General features: G+C 39.3%; 1 pseudogene; it reads left to right on the top strand.

Moving 5' to 3' along the window:
- Positions 1-1328: 1328 nt before the first annotated feature.
- On the top strand, positions 1329-27476 carry LOC100685230 (annotated as a pseudogene).

Genomic DNA, 27476 nt, shown 5'->3' with positions numbered 1-27476 from the left:
TGGATCCCTTCCTCTGTGTCAAGTCCTAAATTCTGCTTTAAAATGTGTGCTGCTTCAGTGCTATAGTCCTGCAAAGAAAGAGGTGCAGCTGATGATCAGAGGGACAGCAGGAGCTGAGTGATAGGAAGGATGAAGGGAAGGAGATTTGGGAGAGGGAAAAATGAATATTGAAACATATCCACTTCCATATTTAGCAGAAGATATTTGGTTTTAGGACATTGATTTGTGGGAAGTGTTCAACCTCAGTAAGTTTTCAGTTTTGGGGCTTAGGGGAAAAAATACTTCTTTCCATCCCAACCTTGGTCCTGTAGGACATTCAGATGTCTGACTTTAGAAAACCTTTACATGAAACAGTTATCATTAACTCCAATTATCATGGCCTTCCTTCTCTTCCTGGTTCTGAAAATTCTATTCCAGTGGTTAGAAAGCTCTGATCCCCAGTACTCAAGGCATGCATTAGCAAAAGTACTGCAGAGCTGCTGATGAGATGTGCTGGCAGCAGAAGACCTTTGAAAACAAAACAAAACAAAACAAAAAAAGAAGAGTTTTGAGATGGTCAAGAGAAGAGTTTGCACTGATTTCAGTCTTACTGATGATACAACACAGACATCAAACTTGTGTTTTTGTTTGTTTACATTCATATGAATTGGAACAACTACAAGTAAAGTACAATATAGGGGAAAAATGAATTTTGCTTTGAGTTTAGAGTAGAAATGATACTCCTGTGTTGAGCAGTATATTTCACATAAAGAGAAATGTAAAACACTATTGTCACCAAATTTTTAATATGGAATTCAAGATTTGTGAAAATAAGACAAAATTTTTTAAATGGAGGGAAATCTCAGAAAATCTGGGTCTTATATGAATGCCTTCTGTTCACAGTAGTCCATGATATGGCTGTCAGTAAACTCAAAGAGCACCTGTAGTTCCTATCAGTCACTGCCATAGAGGAAATGTTTTCTTGAGCCATGTGCAAGGCCCTGAAGAGGGGAAGCTGCAGACATAAATAAAATAGAACTTATACTATGGTGGAGGAGGAATTATGCTTATGCAGTTGCCATGGGACATGGTCTATAGTGATACACAGTGAACCCCTATAGAAAAAGTGGACTGGAGCACCCCAAGGGAAGAGATTGTATGTTACCATTACAGCTGATGACTCATGATGTAAATCTACAGAATGAATGTAATGCAATTGAGACAAAAAGGTGGTACAGTGAGGGAGAGGTGCCCTGAGGCATGTGTGAGTTACCAGAGTGAAGAGGGTTTTTCTATGTACTTAGGTGTTGGAGTTTAGTGTGGTGCTTGAGGCCAAGGGTGGAGATAGGATGTCATGGGAGCAGGGTACTGAAGCACAGGGGAGGCCAACTGCAGAGGGCCTTGTGTTAGGTGGTGGAGTCCAGCCTAGACACAGAAAGGTGCTACAGGAAGCACTGCAGGCTTCTGAGCAAGAGGATTTAGGAAAAGCCTTCAGGTAAACAAAATAGCTTTTACAAGCCAATTCTTGGTTCCTCTTTCTCCTCCAGCCAGGTAAGGCAGAGACCTCCTGGAAAAGGTGGCATTGGAGGAGGTACTGTGGTAATGAGAAGAGAAGATGAACATGAGACTAAGAGAAACAGAGACAAAGTAAGACAAGCAAGATTTAGCCTCTGTCCTCTTCCAGGCTTTCTTTCAAGCCCATGTTTCATTCTTCAGCATCCACACTGGGGCTACAAGAAGACTGAAACAGAAATGACCTTTCCTTAGACAAAAGCAGCCTCTAGGGTCTCAGGACATCAGTAGATCAGTAGATCATATACCTTTGCTCAGTTCTAAGCAAGAAACTCTCATCTTCATCCTCTTCCTTAAGTTCCTTTGATGGGGGATGGAAAAATGTTTTAAAATACAAAAATGTCTACTGATGCAGGGTCAAATTATAGCATCTCGCTAATGCCAACATACAGGAGTTGCTCACCATGATGGTCCTGAGCCACTGACACTTTCAAAAACTCAGGTTATGGGAATGGAGGGAACAAAGAGGAAAAGGGTCACATGGCATGAGAAATAAAGAGATTGGGAAGGGTCATTGGAGAGGGAAGAAAAAAATAAAATATAAAATCAGGGGGACTGTTGACTTCTCTGGGTAGGACAAACCCTACATTTTCATTTTTGGAAAATAAAGCACTTGACACATTAAGGAAGCTATATTAGGCCACAATACAAGGTCTTCTCTTTAGAGTTGTATCAGTATCAAATGTCAAGTTCGTCTTCTGGCACTTATGCATAGCAAGTCATTAAACGAGGAGATATCACACAACTACATATGCTATAATAATGAATATCATTTTTTATTGAGACAGTGTCATCCTGGCATATTATCTTCCACTTTTGTTCATGGGGAAAAAAGTAAACATTCACCCATTCTTAGAACTAAAATACCTTTTAATATTAGAAATGTATTATTTAAAGGAAGTTAATTTTTGTTACGGATACTAGGAAGCAAAGATCTATGGAAGAAACACAGCATGTGGAAAAAGCGTGTGTGTTGAAATTCCTTATCTCCTACCTTGTGTGTGACATGAGCCTAGTGCTATGGACACTTCTGAGTCTCTGAAGCTTCACACATAGAGTGGTGGCATCAGTCTTACAGGATTTACATCATGGTGGCATAAATTAAAGAGAGAATTCAGGGAAAACTGTTTCATGGTCACCTAGTTAATTCTTAAGAAAAATTAGATACCCTGGCCCTTCATACATACTAACGAGGTCCTTTAAACTACTAATAAAATTAAGAAGAAGGCAAAATGCCTACAATCTCACATTTTTAAATAATCCATGTGGATAAATTTTGTAATGAAAACATCTCATGGTCAAGTTTGGAAAATCCAAATAATATAGAAAAATAAAAGTGTAAAGAAAACTGTCCTCTCACATTCCAAGTGCTGTGGTCCAAAGCCACCAAGACAACAGACTCACATAATTCCTTTAAGACCAATTTTTAAAATGCATTTATCAGTGTATACTTGTTTATGAATATAAAGATAATCATCATTCATATTTATACAATGGCTAATAGTGTACATGTATAATGATCTTTGTTTATTGTGCTTAGTAACACATGCTAGAGATCTTTCCATAATAATGTATGTATATATCCTCTTCATATATTGTAATGGTTATAAAAGAGCCTATTGTAATATTTATTTATATTTTTAAATACATTTTGACCATTGTTTGTTTACTGTTGTTTGTTTAATAGTAAACAGAGCAGTGCAGAACATTCTAGTCCTAACAATTTGGCCAACTTTTCCTGGTACAAATCAAAAGATTGGAATCACTGAATCTAAGCACTCAGCTTTTTTTTTAATTTTCCGCTGAAGAGAAATAATAATTTACACAACTTTCTAGTACCGACATTACCAAATTAAAACTTTTGCCATTTGAATAGATGAGAAAGTTTATCTCATTTCATTTAAGTATCTTTGTTTAGAGTATGTTTTAAGAGTATGAATGTCCTTCTAGATGCTTCCAGAACAATTTGCAGAACTGACCCCCCAAAGCAGCTGGTACCTCTGAACATCTCACTGAGTCCAGGATCACACCACCTTCACCTGGATCTTGAAGTCAGAGAGATGCCTCCATGCTTGATAACTTAAGGAAATCACCATTCAAGTTAAGATCTAGATCAGAGATAGCCATCAATCACCTTTGTAATTTTTGGTCTTGGCAACTAACATCCTCTTTTTAGTATTTTCTTTTTGCAGTGTGGCTATGTAGGATAAGATATGTGGTGATGTAAGATATTAGGATATGTGGGGTGTCTGTGTGTTGTGTGACTTCCTTCTTATATTTTAAATGATCCAGAGTCTCCTTATGGTTTTTCAAGTGATTACTTGGTCATCTGTCTCTCTGCCACAGAGAAAGCATCACATGCAGAATTTTAGCTGCTTAGCCTCTTCAACAGTGGCATATGCCTTGGAAGAACCAAACCACCATATTTGCTATATATTCTAACAGTGAACCATATTTGCATACTTACCATTTGGGACATGGTACATTTTATTTTTGAAATTCATGGAGTTATGTTTTTATATGTAATTTCTAGTTTGACCTTAATATTCATAAGTAAAGTCAGTTCATACATTTCCATTATTGTTGCTATCTTTGTAAATTTTTGAGCCTCATAGTTAAAATAGTTGTTTAAGTATCATCTAATGGTGATCCCTTAAAAACTCCCCCTACTCCTAGCTTGACATCAATTTCACTTATTTTTGCCGCTACACTTCAGTACTCACTTGTCCATCCTTTTATATTTTACTTTTCTGAGTCACACTGTTTTAGATGTTTCTTACATGTAATATGCATTGGGCATTACTCTTTGATGCAATCTGAGCCTTTAATGCTTTCGAGAGATTAAAATTTATGTCATTTTTCTATTGAACTAGCAGAATCAGTCCCCCTAGTATCCTTTTATGTAATTTTCTTCCTTTTAGTATTTTCTGTCTTTTTGCAACGTGGTTAATGTAGATTTTAGGATATGTGGTGTGTGTGTGTGATTTCCTTCTTATATTTTAAAAGATCTAGAGTCTCCTTATGGTTTTTAAGTGATTACACTTACTTTTTATAGTACACATACCTCTCTGGGTCATTTTTTTACAACCTATATTGAGTGTCTTTACAGCAGGTGAAAAAATAAGACCCTTGCATCTCTTGTCACCTCCTCTGTTCCTTCTAGGTTTCCATATTTACTTTTGTTGTTGTTATTAACATATTCTAATTATTATCTCTTCCACTGGTGTACTCTGCAACTTCCTTCATCCCTTTCTAAGGTGCATCTAAATTAAGCAGAAGCTATTAACAGAGTATTTAAAAAATATATAAGGACATTTGCACAGTCTTTCACAACTTCCTTTATCTCCCATCTCCAGGTTTTGTTTTCATCATATTTGCTTTTATGTTGTCAGAGTTCCTAGTATTTACTTTCTGCAACTACATTCCCAAAAGACACTTGGTCTTCATTTTATATTTAAATGAATTCAGCATTCACCTTTAGTTCTGTTTCCATGCTTTCCTTCTTCATATGCAGTCATATCTCTGCCATTTTGTTGTCAAGTTCTTTTCACAAGAATATTTCATGTTTCTTTTCAATTAAAAAAAATGGCCAAAAGATATGCCTGAACAACATACAAAAGAACTTCGGTTGTCTACCAAACCTTAAACAAAGCCTTTGTATTACTAACGATCAAAGGACTATTTAGTAACACACTATATTATTATTATTATTATTATTATTATTATTATTACAATTACTACTATTATTATTTGCTGTTGTGGAGACTACTAGTTGCCTACCCCAATATCTAGTCTCCTCTTCCTCTCTACCAGTATTTGCTTTTTACTTGAGTTTTTCATGGGACATATTGCTATTGTGGGAAAAAAATCTCCCAACACAATTTCACTTGTGACTAAGTATATTCATGGGGTGTTCTGGCAAATAAGAAGTGATTGGAAGTTTAATATGGAATTTCTGAGAATGCTCTGAAAGAAAGTCAAGTCAGCTAGGAGGTGTTTTTTCCTACTGCTCTGTTTTGTCTCCTTCCAACATGTAATGCATAGATCATGGCTAGAGCTCTCTAGAAGATCTTTTTTGTACTATATTTTACCTTGAAGTGGAGAAGCCATGCTCTAGGATTGTGAAGATAAACATTAGGAGCTGGGTACCCTTAACACATAGTGGACTGTTTCTACTTTTTTTATACTTGAGAGAAAAATAACATTTTATTTTTTTATTTTTATTTTTTTAATACAAAATTAATTTTTTATTGGTGTTCAAAATGCCAAAATACAGAATAACACCCAGTGCTCATCCTGTCAAGTGTGCCCCTCAGTGCCCGTCACCCAGTCACCCCCACCCCTACCCCGCCCTCCTCCCCTTCTGCCACCCCTAGTTCATTTCCCAGAGTTAGGAGTCTTCATGTTCTGGCTCCCTTTCTGATATTTCCTACCCATTTCTTCTCCCTTCCCTTCTATTCCATTTCACTATTATTTATTGTCCCCAAATGAATGAGACCATATAATGTTTGTCTTCTCCGATTGACTTACTTCACTCAGCATAACACCCTCCATTTCCATCCACATTGAAGCAAATGGTGGGTATTTGTCATTTCTAATGGCTGAGTAATATTCCATTGTATACATAGACCACACCTTCTTTATCCATTCATCTTTCGATGGACACTGAGGCTCCTTCCACAGTTTGGCTATTGTGACATTGCTGCTAGAAACATTGGGGTGCAGGTGTCCCGGCGTTTCATTGCATCTGTATCTTTGGGGTAAATCCCCAGCAGTGCAATTGCTGGGTCGTAGGGCAGGTCTATTTTTAACCCTTTGAGGAACCTCCACACAGTTTTCCAGAGTGGCTGCACCAGTTCACATTCCCACCAACAGTGCAAGAGGTTCCCTTTTCTCCGCATCCTCTCCAACATTTGTGGTTTCCTGCCTTGTTAATTTTCCCCATTCCAACTGGTGTGAAATAGTATCTCATTGTGGTTTTGATTTGTATTTCCCTGATGGCAAGTGATGCGGAGCACTTTCTCATGTGCGTGTTGACCATGTCTATGTCTTCCTCTGTGATATTTCTGTTCATGTCTTTTGCCCATTTCATGATTGGATTGTTTGTATCTTTGATGTTGAGTTTAATAAGTTCTTTATAGATCTTGGAAACTAGCCCTTTATCTGATATGTCATTTGCAAATATCTTCTCCCATTCTGTAGGTTGTCTTTGAGTTTTGTTGACTGTATCCTTTGCTGTGCAAAAGCTTCTTATCTTGATGAAGTCCCAATAGTTCATTTTTGCTTTTGTTTCTTTTGCCTTCATGGATGTATCTTGCAAGAAGTTAGTGTGGCCGAGTTCAAAAAGGGTGTTGCCTGTGTTCTCCTCTAGGATTTTGATGGAATCTTGTCTCACATTTAGATCTTTCATCCATTTTGAGTTTATCTTTGTGTCTGGTGAAAGAGAGTGGTCTAGTCTCATTCTTCTGCATGTGGATGTCCAATTTTCCCAGCACCATTTATTGAAGAGGCTGTCTTTCTTCCAATGGATAGTCTTTCCTCCTTTATCGAATATTAGTTCATCATAAAGTTCAGGGTCCACTTCTGGGTTCTCTACTCTGTTCCATTGATCTATGTGTCTGTTTTTGTGCCAGTACCACACTGTCTTGATGACCACAGCTTTGTAGTACAACCTGAAATCTGGCATTGTGATGCCCCCAGATATAGTTTTGTTTTTTAAAATTCCCCTGGCTATTCGGGGTCTTTTCTGATTCCACACAAATCTTAAAATAATTTGTTCTAACTCTCTAAAGAAAGTCCATGGTATTTTGATAGGGATTGCATTAAACGTGTAAATTGCCCTGGGTAACATTGACATTTTCACAATATTAGTTCTGCCAATCCATGAGCATGGAATATTTTTCCATCTATTTGTGTCTTCCTCAATTTCTTTCAGAAGTGTTCTATAGTTTTTAGGGTATAGATCCTTTACCTCTTTGGTTAGGTTTATTCCTAGGTATCTTATGCTTTTGGGTGCAATTGTAAATGGGATTGACTCCTTAATTTCTCTTTCTTCAGTCTCATTATTAGTGTATAGAAATGCCACTGACTTCTGGGCAGTGATTTTGTATCCTGCCATGCTACCAAATTGCTGTATGAGTTCTAGCAATCTTGGGGTGGAGGCTTTGGGTTTTCTACGTAGAGTATCATGTCATCGGCGAAGAGGGAGAGTTTGACTTCTTCTTTGCCAATTTAATGCCTTTTATATCTTTTTGTTGTCTGACTGCTGAGGCTAGGACTTCCAGTACTATGTTGAATAGCAGTGATGAGAGTGGACATCCCTGTCTTGTTCCTGATCTTAGGGGAAAGGCTCCCAGTGCTTCTGCATTGAGAATGATATTTGCTGTGGGCTTTTCGTAGATGGCTTTTAAGATGTTGAGGAATGTTCCCTCTCTCTCTACACTCTGAAGAGTTTTGATCAGGAATGGATTCTGTATTTTGTCAAATGCTTTCTCTGCATCTAATGAGAGGATATATGGTTCTTGGTTTTTCTCTTGCTGATATGATGAATCACATTGATTGTTTCACGAGTGTTGAACCAGCCTTGCGTCCCGGGGATAAATCCTACTTGGTCATGGTGAATAATTTTCTTAATGTACTGATGGATCCTATTGGCTAGTATCTTGTTGAGAATTTTTGCATCCGTGTTCATCAGGGATATTGGTCTGTAATTCTCCTTTTTGGTGGGGTCTTTGTCTGGTTTTGGAATTAAGGTGATGCTGGCCTCATAGAACGAATTTGGAAGTACTCCATCTCTTTCTATCTTTCCAAACAGCTTTAGTAGAATAGGTATGGTTTCTTCTTTAAACGTTTGATAGAATTCCCCTGGGAAGCCATCTGGCCCTGGACTCTTGTGTCTTGGGAGGTTTTTGATGACTGCTTCAATCATCCTGGTTATTGGCCTATTCATGTTTTCTATTTCTTCCTGTTCCAGTTTTGGTAGTTTGTGGCTTTCCAGGAATGCGTCTATTTCTTCTAGATTGCCTAATTTTTTGGCGTATAGCTGTTCATAATATGTTTTTAAAATCGTTTGCATTTCCTTGGTGTTGGTAGTGATCTCTCCTTTCTCATTCATGATTTTATTAATTTGAGTCTTCTCTCTCTTGTTTTTAATAAGGCTGGCTAATGGTTTATCTATCTTATTAATTCTTTCAAAGAACCAACTCCTGGTTCTGTTGATCTGTTCCACAGTTCTTCTGGTCTCGATTTCGTTGAGTTCTGCTCGAATCTTTATTAACTCTCTTCATCTGCTTGGTGTAGGATCTATTTGCTGTTTTTTCTCTAGCTCTTTTAGTTGTAAGGTTAGCCTTTGAGTTCTTTTCAGTGTTTGGAAGGATGCTTGTATTGCGATGTATTTCCCCCTTAGGACTGCTTTTGCTGTATCCCAAAGATTTTGAACGGTTGTATCTTCATTCTCATCAGTTTCCATGAATCTTTTTAATTTTTCCTTAATTTCCTGGTTGACCCTTTCATCTTTTAACAAGATGGTCCTTAACCTCCATGTGTTTGAAGTCCTTCCAAACTTCTTGTTGTGATTTAGTAATAATTTCAAGGCATTATGATCTGAGAATACGCAGGGGACGATCCCAATCTTTTGGTATTAGTTCAGACCTGATTTGTGACCCAGTATGTGGTCTATTCTGGAGAAAGTTCCATGTGCACTTGAGAAGAATGTGTATTCAGTTGAGTTTGGATGTAAAGTTCTGTAAATATCTGTGAAATCCATCTGGTCCAGTGTATCATTTAAAGCTCTCGTTTTTGGAGATGTTGTGCTTAGAAGACCTATCGAGTGTAGAAAGTGCTATATTGAAGTCACCAAGTATAAGTGTATTATTATCTAAGTATGTCTTAATTTTGGTTATTAATTGATTGATATATTTAGCAGCTCCCACACTCGGAGCATATATATTGAGGATTGTTAAGTCCTCTTGTTGGATAGATCCCTTAAGTATGATATACTGTCCCTCTTCATCTCTCACTACTGTCTTCAGGGGTAAATTTTAGTTTATCTGATATAAGGATGGCTACCCCTGCTTTCTTTTGAGGACCATTTGAATGGTAAATGGTTCTCCAACCTTTTATTTTCAGGCTCTAGGTGTCCTTCTGTCTTAAATGAGTCTCTTGTAGACAGCAAATAGATGGGTCCTGCTTTTTTATCCAGTCTGAAACCCTGTGCCATTTGATGGGGTCATTAAGCCCGTTCACGTTCAGAGTTACTATTGAGAGATATGAGTTTATTGTCATCATGATATCTATTCAGTCCCTGTTTTTGTGGATTATTCCATTGGACTTCTTCTAAAAGGGGAATTTTGAGAGTCCCCTTAAAATTTCTTGCAGAGCTGGTTTGAGGTCACTTATACTTTCAGTTCCTGCCTGTCTTGGAAGCTCTTTATCTCTCCTTCCATTCTGAATGAGAGCCGTGCTGGATAAAGTATTCTTGGTTGCACGTTTTTGTCCTTTAGGACCCTGAATATATCCTGCCAGCCCTTTCTTGCCTGCCAGATCTCTGTGGAGAGGTCTGCTGTTACCCTAATACTCCTCCCCATAAAAGTCAGGGATTTCTTGTCTCTTGCTGCTTTAAGGATCTTCTCTTTATCTTTGGAATTTGCAAGCTTCACTATTAAATGTCGAGGTGTTGAATGGTTTTTATTGATTTTAGGGGGGGCATCTCTCTATTTCCTGGATCTGAATGCCTGTTTCCCTTCCCAGATTAAGAAAGTTTTCAGCTATGATTTGTTCAAATACATATTCTGGCCCTCTGTCCCTTTCGGCGCCCTCGAGAACCCCAATTAAACGTAGGTTTTTCTTCCTCAGGCTGTCATTTATTTCCCTTAATCTATCTTCATGGTCTTTTAAGTGTCTCTTTTTTCCTCAGTTTCCCTCTTTGCCTTCTACTTGTCTTCTATGTCACTCACTCGTTCTTCCACCTCGATAACCCTCGTCCTTAGGACTTCTATTTGGATTGCATCTCATTCAATTGATTTTTAATTTCTGCCTGATTAGATCTAAATTCTGCAATCCTGAAGTCTCTTGAGTCCTTTATGCTTTATTCTAGAGCCACCAGTAGCTTTATAATAGTGCTTCTGAATTGACTTTCTGACATTGAATTGTATTCCAGATTAAGTAACTGTGGGAGAGAGGATGGTTTCTTGATTCTTTCTTTTGAGGTGAGGTTTTCCTTCTAGTCATTTTGCTCAGTGCAGCGAGGCCAAAAATAAGTTGTGTTGGGAAAAGGAGAAAAAGAGAGAAGAGAAAGAAGGTAAGAAAAGAAAAAAGGAAGAAAAAATAAGAAAAAGAGAAAAAAAGAAAGAAAGGGGAAAAAAAAGGGTGGGGCAAGCAAACAGAAATCAAAAGGCAAAAAAAAAAAAAAAAAAAAAACTAAAAACCAAACCAAAACAAAACAAAAAACAACAACAACAAAAAACCAAGGTGAAGTATCCTCTGATTCTGTATACTGTAAATCCCTCGACTTCCCCTGGAACTTTCCAGTGCTTCTTGGTCAGTAATTTGTTTTTCCCCTGTCCGACTAGCTGGTCTTCTGGGGGAGGGGCCTGTTTTGCTGATTTTCAGGTGTCAGCCTTGGGGGAGCTGCTCTGCCCCCTGCCTGGTGCAGGGCTCAGTGGGGGTTGTTTACCCCGTGAGGCCCCAGGAGGAACAACTGCAGTGGCGGAGCCAGCTCTGGAGCCCTGGAGTCAGCTCCTGTAGCTCAGGAGCTCTCCGTCTGCAGGGCCTGGAGGCTCCGGGGCGGGGCCGCTGATCTGCTCAGTTCTGGGCAGGAGCGTCTTTGCTGTCCTGGGCCCTCCCGGCCTCTGCCTGTCCCGGGGGATGCCGGCTCCCGGGCTGTGTCCCGGCGCCCTGTGCTCCGGGGCCTGCACTGTTGGATTCGAGCTCCCGCCCCGCAGCCCCCTCCGCGGAGCCGCCCCCGAGCCGCTCCCGCCCCGCAGCCCCCTCCGCGGAGCCGCCCCCGAGCCCCCCCGAGCTGCTCCGGGTCCCCCGTGCGCGCTGCAGCCCTTAGGGAGCTCGGCGCACTCTCCCGGGGCGCAGGTGTCTGTTAGTGTCCCCGGGAGCCCGAGGGCATCCCCGCCCTCCTGGGTCCTGCTCCACCTCCCCGCGAGCCCCTTTCCGCCCGGGAAGGTCGGTGCAGCTCCTGCTCCTCCGGGACGGGGCTCTCCTGTCCTGGGGACACTCGCCCCGGCCTCAGCCCGGCTCCTCGCGGGGCCCCTCCCCCTTGGAGGCCTTTTGTGTCTTTATTTCTTTTTCCCCGTCTTCCTACCGTGATAGAAGCGCGAGCTCTTCTCACTGTAGCATTCCAGCTGGTCTCTCTTTAAATCTCAAGAAAATGGTGTGATGAGTTATGATATTTCCATATAATTAAATATTCTGAGGACAAGTTCAGTGTATACTAATTTTTAAGTGCCCTAAAATGAACATTCTAAACAGTGTTTTATGTAGTATATAATGTCTCTGTTTAGAAACAAACAAATAAGATTAAGAATGTGAGAGAAAGAAAGAGAGAAAGGTGAGAGAGATGCCTCTCTCCCAGGAGAAAATATAAATAAAAATTAATATAAGTCTAAGGGGAAAATTACAAAAGCCATACTTAAGTAAATATGAAAAAATGAGTAATTCTGGAGGGCAATTATATACATTTATGGATATAATTATATATACATTATGTATACATTATTTGGAATGGTCAATTATCTGGAATGTGACCTCAGTTATTTTTTTAAGATTTTCTCTATTTATTTGATAGAAAGAGCAAGAGTGAGAGAGAGAGAGAGAGAAAGAGACAGAGACAGAGACTGAGAGAGAGACAGAATATGAGGCAGGGGTGCAGACGGAGAGGGAGGAGCAGATTCCCTGCTGAGCAGGAACTCCCATGCAGGCTCCATCCCAGGACCCTGGAATCATAACCTGAGCTGAAAGCAGACACTTAATGGACTCTGCTCCATAAGTGTAAAGTTTTCTTAACAGAATTAGAATGCCATGGTCAAACAGGAGCAGAAATGGTCTATAGCCTCACCACTCCCTTTTTCCCCTAACTCTAAATGCTAGTACACACCCTGAGCACTAAAATGGATGAACTCAGACAAGTCATCAATGCTGTAAAAATCTGTGAAGATTTTCCTTCATAGTGTTCTGAAACACTGAAAATATGCATCAAGACCAGAGTGTATGGATCATAAAAGGGAAGCAGGGCTGGAAGAAATTCAATCTGAGTTCAGCTCTAGAAGAGCACTATAAAAGAGAGGAGTGGTTCCCAGTAACAGGCTTAGAAGCTGTTTTCCTTGTCCATTCTCCTTTTCTGTATAACAGAGGAGGAGGAACTCCTGTCATGGAGCTCAAGACCCAGGATCTGGGCCCTCAGAGAGGCTTTGAATTTTGAACACTTGATCACTAGAAGAATGGCCATGTGAAATCATAGAAGAGAGAGAATCCAATTCCGTGACTTCCAGGCTCTTGAGTCTGGAAGTCATGAGTATCTCCATGCCAGAAGAGAATTATTCATAATCAGGGGGTTAAATTCCAAACACAGGGTAGATGCCCACACAGAAAACCACAGGGAAATCTTTATGTTGTACTGTTTAGTGGACACCCAGGAATTACAAGCGTTGGTGAGGATGTGGGGAAAAAAGGACCCTCGTGCACTGTTGGTGGGAGTGTAAATTGATGCAGCCACTGTGGAAAACAGTATGGAAGTTCGCTCCAAAATTAAACAAATAAAGCTACTATACGATCCAGTAATTCCACAACTGGGTATTTGCCCAAAGAAAATGACAACACTAATTTGAAAAAATATATGCACCATTCTGCTTGTTTGCTTATTGCAGTATTATTTACAATAGTGAAGATATAGAAGCCACCCAAATACTCATCCATACATGAATGAATAATGATGTGATACATGCATGCACGCATACACACATATGCACGCTAGATATCAGCCATAAAAAGGTTGAGATCTTGTCATTTGCAACCACATGGATGGATATAGAGAGTATAATACTAAGAGGAATAAATCAGAGAAAGACAAATACCATATAATTGCACTCATATGTGGAATTTAAGAAACAAACCAAAAAAAAAAAAAGAGAGAGACAAACAAAAAACCAGACTCTTTAAACTCACAGAGAACAAACTGGGTCACCAGAGGGAGGTGGGTAGGGAGATGAGTGAAATAGGTGATTGGGTACCCTTAGTTGATGAGCACTGAGAAATGTATAGAATTGTTGAATCACTATATTGTATACCCCAAACTAACATACACCGTTTATTAATTATACTTCAATTAAAAAAAGGAATCAACATTCCCTTTTCTGTTCCACTTATTACTAGCCTCTTACTAGCCTCTTCTGAAAGTGTGTGATTTTTTACTTCCTTGATTCCTTACTTGACTGCCGTTTATCATATTCAAGGACATTTTCCACCAGCTTCATTGGAACCAAACCAAGATAAGCATCATCTTCCTCACATTAAGCACAAACTATAAAGATACAATTTTAATATCTTCCTAGGAGTATAAAAAAGTAGAAAAAAAGACATTTGATAAACATTTCTAAATTACTACCTAGAAACACTATATAGATTTATATTCATACTGATTCTACATAAGTGTGTAAATTTTCTTTGCTTTCATCAACAGAGGTTATGATTATTTTTAAAATTTTTCCAGTGTGACAGGAAAGGGTCATATGATATACATTTATTTGATTAAAAGTGAAGTTTAAAGTTTGTTATTGACCGTTTATAGTTTGTCTCTTGTGATATGTCTCTTCCTGTCTTTAAACCAATTTTCATCTTTGTGTTCATTTTTCTTCTTGATTTAGTTGTAATTGTACGTTGTGTATGAAAGATATTGACCATGGGCCATAGTTTTTAATGAAAAATAATTTCTCATGTTTTCATAAAGTTTTTTTTATTTGCAATAACATTCTAGGGTCTCCCCAGTATTATCCAATTCACCCAATCTCTGATTAAATACTGGAGTGTTATCTTTTGGGGAAGGAATATCTATTCTATTCTAGGCATCTTGGAATAATACCATAGTTTGGAAGGAGGCAGTAGACAATTTGGGGGATTAAAGTCAATGATTCTAACTCTTTAACAAATGAGAATTTGAGATAAAATTGTATGACTATTTGTGTATATATTTGTAAAATAAGAACCAAATCCTTGTTTTTCCTTATATATAGTCCTTTAGTCCTTACTCATTTCTTGACTTGACTTTACGATAAAAGTTGATACATGTTTAAATAATTTTTAAATGAATGAATAAGTAAGTAAATAGGTAATAGAATTTTCCTCACTGATAACTTTCTTTTTTTTAAGGTTTTATTTATTTATTTGAGAGAGAGAGTGAGAGAGAGATCACGCACGAGCAGGGGGGAAGGGCAGAGGGAGAAGGGAGGGCTGAACAGGGAACCTGACACTGGACCCTATTCCCAGGAACCCCAGATCATGACCTGAGCCAAGGTGGACGCTCAACTGACTGAGCTACCCAGGCGCTCACACTGATAACTTTCAAGGCAGTGTGATCACTAACCTTCCTAGCTATTTTTGCCTTCTTCCATGATAGACAGATTTAGTTCTGCATATTTTTTTTTAGAAATCTGCAACTAACAAGTTTCAATAAAATATTTTGGATCTTATAAATATTGAATCAAAGAGCTTTCTCTTTCTGAGAAATGTATTTGGATGATTATAGGCATTCTCTTATTTTGTTTATCACTTATCATAAGTTTATAGGACATAAATAAACAGTAGTCTGACTGTACTGCCTGGTTCTGAAATGCAAGCTCAAATAATAATTCCCTTATTAGATAAAAATAAAAGTCTTATTGACTATAAATTGTACTACTGGGTAATTTTAAATGTCAAAGTTCATAAATACATCATTTATGATATCATAGAGGGGTACATTTTAAGGTTTGGGAGAGCAAGACCTGGGCAGATACATAACATTGTGAAAGAAACACAATGAGTCACTCTAGGCTGGGATGACCTGGGGTCTACAATATAGGGAACCCTAAATACTCAAGAGTGCACATCAAGGGCCAAAGAGTGACAGATATGAGTATGGAACTGATGAGTACATCACTACTTTAGGGTTGAAGATTATGGAGTTAAGGGAGAAGCTGTGAGATGTCACTGGAAAAGCATATAGACTTTGCAGTCAGACATTCACAGGCTATAGTCCTGGCTATGCTCACCTGGGTGATCATAAGTGGGTTACTTATCCTCTAGGATCTTTAATTTTCTTATTTGTGAAATTATAACAATGAAGCCCATCTCATAGAATTGTTTAAAAGACATGTCCTTGCATTGCATCCGGCTTTTTTACATTCACTCTGGTTCTGCTGTAATAACCCATATTACTCAGTTATAAACTGGTAGCACCTTGCCTCAGCTCTGCACAGCACAATCTCTAGCATCCCTTATCACTATCCTCTGACATAGAGTCACAGGGACCTTCAAGACTCTCACATATGCATAGCCTACAAGTCCTATCAGAATGCTCGATCAATGGGGCACAGGAGTTAGTGGATAAATGCTCTCTTCTTAAGGCCCTTGAGATAGAAAAATTGGATGTCTGTTCTTTATGGTTTCTCAGAAGATCTTGAGGTTCTGATCTGCCTTTCCTTTCCTGCTTCACACTCCTAGTCTCTCACTCCTGTTCCCTCTGATGACTTCCTAGACTTTATCATCAGGCCCCTTTCTCAATCTCAGTGTCTAGGAGGAACTTAGGTTAAGAAAAGTCTCTAGTCAAGCATATGCTAAATGACTTTGAACATTAATATCTTAATTTTGGATCCCTCCATTCTTTTGTTGTTGCTGCTTTTTGGTTTTTGGGCCCTCCACCCCCATTCTTTAAAAAAAAACAACTCATATCCCACCTAGGCTAACATCTTCTGCTTTAGAGTTGTGGTCTATTAAGTGCTTGATGGGAACCACTAACTATCTTCTCTAGTTTTAATCCCTTCCGGACCAGGTAACCCATCAAATGCCATTTTTTCTCTATATGTATTAAAAGTTAGCATCGGGCACTTAGAAGTCAGAAGGTAAGCTTACCATTTATGTATTGATTCACTCACACTCAGTAAATCATTTAATTTCTGCTGAGTATCCCATGTTCTGGAGTCATGTAAGGACACAAAAATGCCATGTCTATCCTAACCTAAATCTTTTTCAGGAGAGGAGAGAACATACAAAAAAATTTAAGAATATTAATGTAACTCAGAACACCAGAAAAGTTACCAAAATCAGCTTCCCTTGTTAGGTGTGGCCAATCTCCCCCAGGCACAAATGTGTGCCATGACAATTTCCCTAGGTCTCTCAACACAACTCTCCTTATGCATTAGAAAGATAGGCTAAAAAAAAAAAAAAAAAAAAAAAAAAGAAAAGAAAAAAAAAGAAAAGAAAAAAAAAGAAACAAAAAGAAAGATAGGCTCATATGACTGATTCTCCAAGCAGACTGTGACCAATTCAAGGGCAAGTATCATGATTTATTTACCTCTACATCAACATTCAGAAATTGGTAGCAATCAAAATATCATGTTGATTGGTCATCAGTTTATTCATAGGAGCTCTCTGAAGGATATTCCACTTAAGTATACCTTGCTTTACTCCCCTTCTCAATGGTCATATAACATTTAAGGTGGTCTTTCTAAAATGCATATCTACTCATGGTTATTTTCCTGTTTAAAACGTCAATGGGTTCCCATAATTTTTATGATAAATTTTAAGCCCTTTAAGATGGTTTATGATATTCTTTGTGAAATGGCCTTCACAGCTTCATCTCTTGCTATTTTTTTTCAAATCCCCTTTCTGCACCAGAGAACTATATTATGAAAGTCCTATGAGTAACTATCATTATCTTAATTGAAACAAGACTGTGTGTGGACATTCATATGGGATGACAATATAAAAGAATGAAGGCTAGATTAAATTGGGCAAGCTCTTTAATAGCGACTCTGAGAGTATGACTTAAACCAATAAGCAGAGAAAGTCACAGTAGGACCTAGAACAAGAGAGCAAGAGCTGAATCAGTGGCCTTTCAAGTGTTACCATGGACTAGAATCACCTGGAGGGCCTGACCTCCACCCCCGTCCCCCAGATTTCTGACTCAGCAATAACATGAGCAAGCTCCCAGGTGGTGGTGATGCTCTATGCTCTGAGGACCACTCATCTAGAATATGCAGAGAAATATCTGAGGAAGATTCACCCCACAGATAGGCAAGATCTAGAAAAGGAAAAGACAGAAAGGGAGAGGCTGGGCTTGAGGTTTTACAGAGGGATTGAACACAATCATTGTTGTATAAAGCAACTATTAGTCACAATAGGGTGGTGGCAGGGAGAGGAAGAAAAGTTTGGATCCAAAAGGCATTGCAGAAGGATTGGCATAATATGGAGATACTTGAGTTGGAAATGGCTTATTAAGAGAAAACAGATGTCAAATTGGCCCAACATAATTCCAAGGATATGAGTAACCCTATTTCATACATTCAACAAGTATTAGTGACTGCTTACTATGTGTCCTGGTAATTCTAAAACCCTGGGAAATGAAAGCGATGGGATATAGGCCTCGTTATTAAGAAGACATGAACCTTTGCCTTTTTCTGTGCCACACTCATCTATGTGCTAGATGTTTCTTATGCACTGATTCATTTCAATTTAACAGCCATGCTGTGAGTTGGGTAGTTAGTTTCATCTTAATTTGTGAGTTTTCTTTCATGGAGTTCAGTTTTAAATGTCAGAACGATTCCCTGCAAGCAGTCAAGATGAATGATGTAATCAAAGCAGCAGATGCCTGGAAATGATTCCAAAGTGGTGATTTTTGTGCCCCACCCCTCCCTGTCACCTCAAATGTCCTACACCTAGCTTCTGCCTGTCCAGTTTTATTGCAGTGCTGCTCTCCATATGTCTGACATCAAAGGAACAGTCTTTCTGAAATCCCACAGTGCCCAGTTTGTGTGTTTTATGTGCACCATAGCTTTCTCAACCATGGCTATTTATAAGCTTGCACATCTCGGTGATAGCTAATAAATCCCTCCTTCATAACCTATTTTTGCACCCTGTGTAAAGAAAAGTATGCAGACAGCACATGATAAAATGAATGAACTTTCCCCACAAGAGATAATTGAGGGTGTGGCAATATTTATTCACCAATTTCATTTACTTCACTAAAATTTAATAATAAAAATAATACCCTCTTCCCAAGAAGTATACTCTTCAGTAAGAGATTATATGTATGAATTTTAACATTAGCAGGTTTTTTTCAGTTTATAATGTTAATTGGACTATTGACGGTAATAGTAACTATAGCAGCATCAAATCCTGTATGTTTAGTGATGTCACACTTGTTATTCCCAGTGTGAATGCAAAATTAAGTATCAGAAACACATTTTTTAGTAGGTGATATTATTTTTCCAGCCACTAGCATATCACATTTCACAGGTTTGGAAATCTGGTTGGTATTATGTTCCTCTTTCTCAGAAGTGTGTTTTGAACATGTTTCGTAGAATCTGATAGACTGTCAAAATGTTCAAGGGATTAACACATGTTTAGAAGTTGTGACCCAATCTATTTCGCTGCTTTCACTTTTTTAGGGACCAAAAGATTTTGAGATGGGAAGAAAAAATATTGCTCTGTTCAAAGCCTACTATTGACCTACAGTGCAACATTTTGTTTGAATCATTTTGGGGCTATTTTTTGAAAGCCAGCCACCAAGCAGAACATACTCTCTAGTTGAATTTCAGAGTGTAGTATAAAACACCTAACTTCTTTTTAATTTTCCAGTGTAAACTACTGCAAGGAATCTCCATAACAAGTAGTACCACTGCTAAGGAAGATTAACCCCTGTCTGTATATTAAAGAGTTTGGTTATCCTGAAAGCCTGCCCCAGGTCCTGTGGCAGACACAGCAGTCAGAACCAATACCTGCCTGCTACCAGCGCTTGTACATAATACGGGGGAACACAACAAATGCCCATCTGCCACAATAGGATGATCACAGTCAAAAACCTCACATGCCTGGGACACAAATACAGGTTATTTTTTCTTATTCATTCATACCCTTTTATTGTTCTTCCTTTCTCAAATCCTCATTTTCTTTTTTTTCCTTCTTTGTCTTCCAATTCTCAACCTTTCTATTTTCTTCACACCTCCTACTATAAGTTTCTTCCCAAGTATAAATTCTATTATTAATCTTTCCACTCATCTACCTTTTTATCAAAGTTTTTTTTTCACCCAATGAGACATTCCCACTCAAAATGATATGCCTAGACCAAATCACAAGAGGGGACAGGAGTCATCTCTAGTAGCTGCCCAAGGGCATGAGCTGGGCTGTAATAGCTCATTGTATTTGTGATTTCTAAAGTTCACTGGCAAATATCATACTGTAAGGTTTCCTAAGCCAATTCAGGAATGGCTGGGTTAAAGTATTGGAAAAGCCAGTGAATATTGTTAGATAAGCTGGTTGCATGATCAGATTTCTACTTAGAAAATTCATTACATTAGCAATGTTCAAATAAATTAGGAGTATGGTAGTGACACAGAGGAATATATTAGGACACTATTTAAAATATTTTTTCATAAAAGAAGAAAGAAGAGTCAAGTTTCTGAACTTTGACAGTAGGTGGTCAGGATGAGGGAGTAGGAGACATAAGTTGCTATTGGTTGGTATGGGTGGGTGGACATTAAACCTATACTGGAGGTTCACTGAGGCAACAGTATGATTGAAATCAGTGTAAAAGTAGGGAGAAGGGATTTTTAGGCATCCATAGACTCATAGTGATAGATGACACTAGGCATCATTCCCCCAACCAAGCATAAACCATATTTATGCCATATGAACAAGGCCACTCTTGGGATTCTATTTTGTAGTTACTCTACAACCACAAAAATAGTGAAGTATCGCCCTGGTCCAACTAACAGGAGTGGCTACTCTCTTTAATCATCCTGCTTTCTGGTAAAGCTCACCAGGGTACCCAATCACTGACTTGCCTTCTGACAGACACAGTTCAGAACTCTTTCCCATGGTGACTCTAGTGTGAACTCTCCTGAGCCACAATAAACTAAACAAATCTAATTTTACTTGGCTACAAGTGTATTCCTTGCAGCCTGGTCTTCGTCTGATAGTCATCAATAAAAACATCCAGTCGGAGATTCTTGACACTTTGTAGGATATATGGACAAAGAGCTCATCTGAGATAGCTCAACTAAAGATACAGATTTTGAAGTTATCAATATACAGGTGACCCTTGCCGCCAAGGGATCTAATGATATTTCCCATAGAAAGAATCTAGAGAAAAGGGGCCTGACAGGATCCTAGGAGTCCCAGATATTTCAGCAATTAATAAGGTGGAGAGGTGATCAAAAAGAATTCTGAAGAATGTTCAATGTCAGAAATGCTAGAAAAAAGAATGTTCTAGGAAAGAGGGAGTCCTTCATGAAATGCCAAATGATACAGAAATAGTTGAGGAAAATAAGAACTGAAATATATTCAATCAATAAGCTAATTGGACCAGCTCAGCTAATGGAGAAAATGATTATGACCAAAATGAGTCATTTAAAGGCTTTATTTGAATTGGCATAGTGTTGTGGGGCAAGAAACAAATAACTGTTTGTATGTTCTTATTACATGAATAAACAGTCAGATATGTATCTAAGGCTGACTGGAGTAGCCATGATTTAATAGATGCTCCAGATTTCAAAGCCAAAGTCTTACAAGGGGTCTGGCATCTGCACTACCTGATTTTCCTGGCATAGACACTGTGATTTTAAAAGGCAATTACTAAAAAAATAAAAAATAAATAAAAAGTAAATAAAATTAAAAAAAATAAAAGGCAATTACATAAAGTCAAGCAGGTTATTTGTGACAAGTCTTAACCCCTTATCATAATAGCAGGAGAAGGTTCAGGCTAATCCTGTGTCACTTTATAAGAATGAAAGTATGATAATTAGAGCCTCTGAGATGTGCTAAGACCTACCTACAACAATGTTTTGCATAGATTGTCTTTAATCTTCAGAACATCCAGGAAAGTAGGAGGGTTTTTTTTTTTGTTTTATTTTGTTTCATTTCCCCAGTTCTCATGGCAAGACATGAAAGTCTGTAGAAGTTAAGAAACTTGCCCAAATTTACATGTTTAGGCAATTGGAATTTGACCTTAAATCTGTCCTTTTTCCTTTGTGCCTTGCTGGAAGGGAAAGGAAGATGTGGATGGATCCTGCAATGCAGATACTGAGCTACCGTTGTGAGGACCCTAACTGGTTTGGAGAATGCCATCTTTTAAGAAATGAGAGTAGGTTGCCGGATGTCAACAGAATAAGATACCCTATGTGACATCAGTGCAAATGTCCTGAGTGCATGATCCATTTCTTAGTCATTCTTATCTCATCAGCACTGAGTACAGTGTCTGACACAGAATAGATACTCACTTTATTAATTAATCTAATTTAACTGAGGGACTCAACCTAGTTGCAGCACTAGGAAATGACTTTTCATTTCATCCAATTCTTGCTAAAGTTGACCCAATGAAAAAAATTAAAATAATTTTTTCCTACCTCTAGAGTTAATTAATGCCAAAGTGCAATTCAATCCAAAACAAGGATTCTAGTTAAATGTCAACATTCTTGGAAAGATTGATTGTTGAGATTTGCTGAACCCTCTGAGAATACTGATTATTAAATCTAGTCTCGGACTAGATTTGAAAGTGTTTGACCCTTTTCAGGGACTCACAGTGTTGAGCTCTCCTTGAGTCTCCACAGATTGAAATCAAGAAGAAAGGTAGTGCTGTGTGTAACAGAATTGGGAAGGCTCTGCTTGAATCCCATCTCCATGAGTGCTACTGAACTCGGGACCTAGCTACTGCTCTCTGAACTCCATCACTGTACCACCGCCACCCTTCCCATTAGCTGCTCCCATCCAGCGACTGAGAACGTGTGTCCATATTGGACACATCTTCCTGGGAGACATGTGACTTCTTTGACAGTGGCTTTGGTTCAATGACCTTTTGACACCTTGCTTAGAACTGCAAGAAAGTCTGAGACACTTCCACTCTATCTTCCTTCTCTCTTTTGCTCTAGATCAGAATGCATCATGGTCTGAGGCTCTCCAGACCTTTCTGGTCCTGACTATATTGTCTCTCACAGGCATTTTCCTAAGAAACTTCTCATAGGTTTAATCCCATCTTGGCATCCACTTCTCAGAGGACCTTGAACTAGCACATGGAGCATCTCTGATACCCAGTGCACATCTTGCCTCTTTATCTTCCCAGATACATTGTCATCCTATCCTCCCTTAAGATATCATTACAGGGACTCACTCTTCTCTGAAGGAGTGTCATTTCATTATTGCATACATCCAATTGCCCCAATATTACTCTTCAAGTCCAAATTGCTTTCTCTCTGTGACTTCTACTTATTGAATATGCAGTTTTCTTCTCTCTCTTCTCTCTCTTTTTTTCACCTGTATTTATCTAGTGGGGCCCTTCCCATATGTCCTGACCTGGGCTGGCACTTTACATACACTATCTCATTTAATATATGGCCTGTGAAGCCTGTTGGTTCATTGGTGTTATAGTTGGGGGAAAAAAACCTTGAAGCCCAAAAAGGTTATGGATTTGGTCAAAGGATATATAGTATGTAAGTGGCAGAATCCAATTTCAAAGCTAGATCTGTGTCCTTCAAAGACTGGTTAACCTTGCATCTAGATTCAGTTCTGATTCCTGATGCTAATGTTCCAAGTACCCAAAGAGCAGGGATTCCCAGAGAGTCTTCTCATTGTCCCTTGCATGGAAATGTAACCTCTAAGAGGAGACTGACCATGTTATATTGGAATAACGATGTCAGATATTAAAATAATTGGGAATCTGCCTATTGCTACTAAACACTCATAAGCCAAGAGAAGTCAACAGATGGTTGGAGAAAATTTAAGGAGTAGTCCCAGATAAAGAATAATGGGAGTCACTGACATCCAGAGAGTGACTTGCTCTGAAAGGCAAAATAACCAAAAAAGATGCCTCCTTGCAAGAATTACAGTTATTCATTCCATAAATATTTATTGAATACCAATCCCTGCACTAAATTTAGTTTGAAGTTTTCGAAATCTATCCATGGACCAAACAAGGTAAAAGTTTCTGCCCTATTGAGTCTTATATTTCTAACTGGGGAGAGGACAACAGATGATTTTGAAAAAAAAATATATTAGATAAAATATGTGGACAAGTTAGATAGTGTAAGTACTCAGGAAAAAAAAAATGAATTGGGGAATGGAGAAGCCCATGTCAGGGGTTGAGGATTTGCAGATATTGAAGATGCTCACTGAAACAAGATAATTAATCATTGTGATGAGACAAGGACTGAAGAAAATGTCAGAGGTTAAGTATTCACAGATGTTCACTCTTTCTTGTCTCCTAGGAGTGAAAGAGCAAGGTAGCTAGTAGAACTACATGATCAATAAACAAAGAAAGGGCACAGAACTCTCTGAGGAAATGGAATGAAGACAAGGAGAGAAACTGGCACAGCAGAAGAAAGGGGGGAGAGAAAGACAGAACACAGAGTTAATGCAAAAAATTGAAAAGTTGTTTTAAATTGCAAGACTCTAGAAGAAGAAAGGGATAAGAAAGGTGTGCAGGAGTTTTCCGGAGTCATGTGCTGTGAACTTCCACTTCTGTATTCCCAAGAACAGTTGAGTAAAAGCCGCTGAAAGACGTATTCATTATGTGTAGTTGTATCATTTACAGAGAGGGTTCTAATAGGAATTCAACAATAGCCCCAGCATTCACAACCTCTACCCCTGTCTTCAATGAAACTATCCCATTAAGTCCCACACCATTGCATCTAGACTCAATGTAAATGATATTTGCATTCACAGCTGCTTGATTCCCGTGTCTTTCTTAGGCAGCCCTATTCTCAATCCTGGAATCCCAGTGTCTTCATTGAGGTTCCCCTCATACCTCAATACTGAAAAGTTCAAGGGTTGCCACCCCTTAGAGACAGAAGAATGTTTGGGACCAAGCGAAAGCCTATATCTCTGGCTCTGGGGGCTTTGTGTGGAAGAATGCGGTGATTCTCTAACTTTAGTGGCTTAGGATGAAAGTTCCTGGGCTTTAAAAGAGAAATCACAATCCAACTGAAGGGCATCCTGTGCTGTACAAGTGGATTTGAATTTAGGAATGAACCCCTGATGCACAAATTTGTATCTTAATCCTTATGGAAACCAGGATCCTTAAAGCTAAAAAGCCTGTTTGTTCAGAAGTCACCAAACCCACTGCCTCTTGGTTCACCTGCACGCCCCCAGAAGCCATCAGGCTAAAGGCCTCACTCTAGATACCTGTCCTTGAGCCCATAACCAGCAACACTCTGGCCACCATTTATTAGGTTGCAAGGTAATCAGTTATAAACAAATAAAGAGAAATCAACAGAACTATGTCATGTAAATAGACTAAGGGGACTTCACATGATCATCACTATAGTGAAACCTCTGCCAGATACTTCATGCCTGATCAGCCCATGGCACAGCATGTTTGATCTTAGGTCCTGACTCAGGATTGCCTCCTCAAGTTTACAGTCAAAAGTCAAGATTTTAAAAAATAGGTTCATTGCTATATAATTGATACATAATAAACTGAATATATTTAAAACACATATTTTAATAAGTTTTGGTATATAAATATTCAGTGAAACTCTCACCACAACCAAAATAGTGAACGTATTCATCACCCATAGAAGCATCTCCCTGCCCCCTGTCTCTTTCCTGGTCCACCTTCCAGGCAGCCACTGCTTTGCTTTCTGACACCAAAAAATTGAATTTCTAGAGTTTAATATAAATAAGTCACATAATGTGTACTCTTTATTACCTAATTTCTTTCACTCAGCATAATTATTTTGAGATTCATCCTTGCTGTTTGTATTAGTCATTCATCATTTTCTTATTGTTGAATACTATTCCATTGTATAGACACATTGAACTTTGTTCATCCTTTAACTTCTGAATGATCATTGGGTTTTGGCTATTAAAAATAAACTGCTATGAATACTCCCCAACAGGTTTTTTTTTTTTTTTTTTTTTTTTTATAAACATATGTTTTCAGGCAGCCCCGGTGGCTCAGAGGTTTAGCGCTGCCTTCAGCCCAGGGTGTGATCCTGGAGTCCCAGGACCAAGTCCCACATCGGGCTCCCTGCATGGAGCCTGCTTCTCCCTCTGCCTGTGTCTCTGCCTCTCATTCTCTCTCTCTCTCTCTCTCTCTCTGTCTCTCTCTCTGTGTGTGTCTCTCATGAACAAATGAATAAAATCTTAAAAAAATAAAAAACATATATTTTCATTTTTCTTGAGTAAATTCCCAGGAGTACAATTGCTGGATCAAATGATAGGCATATGTTTAACATTTGTGGAAACTGAAAAATATTTTCTAGAACAGTTGGACCATTTTAGAAGCCTACCTAGACTGTGAGTCACTGTTCTTCCTCATCAGCATCTACATCTAGTACAGTAAGTCTTTTTCATTTTAGCCTTTCTGATAGTTGTGTAGTGGGATGACCTTGTGGTTTTAATTTGCATTTTTCTCATGACTAAGTATGTTAAGCATATTTTTATGTTCTCTACTATATGAATAGTTTTTGGAGAAGTGCCCATTCAAATCTTTTGCTTATTTTTTATTTGATTATTTTCCTATAATTGAGTTTTGAGAGTTATTATAGTCTGAGTACAAGTCTTTTATGAAGTATTTTCTCCACATCCATAGCTTGTCTTTTTATTCTCTTCACAGTATTTTACAAATGGTAGTGTTTCCTTTTAATTTTTATTTAAATTCAATTTGCCAACATATAGTATAACACCGAGTGCTCATCCCATCAAGTGCCCTCCTTAGTGCCCGTCACCCAGCTACCCCATCCTCCCACCCACCTCCCCTTCTTCAACGATTATCCTTCTCCGATTGACTTATTTCACTCAGCATAACACCCTTCCAGTTCCACCCATGTAGAAGCAAATGGTGGGTATTTGTCCTTTCTGATTGCTGAGTAATATCCCATTATACATATATATGTACAGAAATACGCGTGCAACTCACGAGTGATTGATGTCCAGACCAAGATGGCTAGACAGCATTGGAGCTCCTTTGTCTGCCCAAGGGTCAGCCCTGTTACCTGCTGGATATTGGCTGTGGTTCTGGGCTGAGTGGAGATGATCTCTCCGATGCAGGGCACTGCTGGGTGGGCATCGGCATCAGCCCTGCCATGCTGGATGCAGCCTTGGACCGAGACACTGAGGGAGACCTGCTTCTGGGGGACATGGGCCAGGGCATCCCCTTCAAACCAGGCTCCTCTGATGGTTGTATCAGCCTTTCTGCTCTACAGTGGCTCTGTAATGCAAACAAGAGGTCTGACATCCCTGCAAAGCGCCTGTACTGCTTTTTTTCTTCACTTTCCTCGGTGCTGTTCGTGGAGGCCGGGCCGTCCTGCAGCTGAACCCGGAGGACTCCGAGCGGTTGGAGCTGACGACGACCCAGGCCACCAGGGCTGGCTCCACCGGTGGCGGGGTGGTGGACTTCCCCAATGGTGCCAAGGCAAAGAAGTCCTACCTCTGCTTGTTTTCTGGGCCCTCGACCTTTATGCCAAAGCCCCTGAACGAGAGTAACGAGAGTAACGAGGAAGAGGAGGTCCAGGAGGCCGCATGCACCCGAGAGAGGGAGGCTCCCCTGCAGGATCGCGCGGCGGGGCGGTGAGGAAGAGCCGCGAGTGGGTGCTGGACAGGGAGCGCCGGAGGCGCAGGGCAAGGAGGTCAGACCTGACCCCCAGTGCCCTCGCCGCAGGCGCAAGGCCCGCTTCGAGGTGGTTTGCTCAGGCTGCACGCAGTTGTTCCAGGCGAGCAGTTTTCTCTGTTGA

This window comes from Canis lupus, chromosome 23 (genome assembly GCF_011100685.1).
Source record: "Canis lupus familiaris isolate Mischka breed German Shepherd chromosome 23, alternate assembly UU_Cfam_GSD_1.0, whole genome shotgun sequence".
In the NCBI taxonomy this organism is placed as follows: domain Eukaryota; kingdom Metazoa; phylum Chordata; class Mammalia; order Carnivora; family Canidae; genus Canis; species Canis lupus.
The sequence above is the reverse complement of the archived record's forward strand: the minus strand, read 5'-3'. Positions and strand labels throughout refer to the sequence as shown.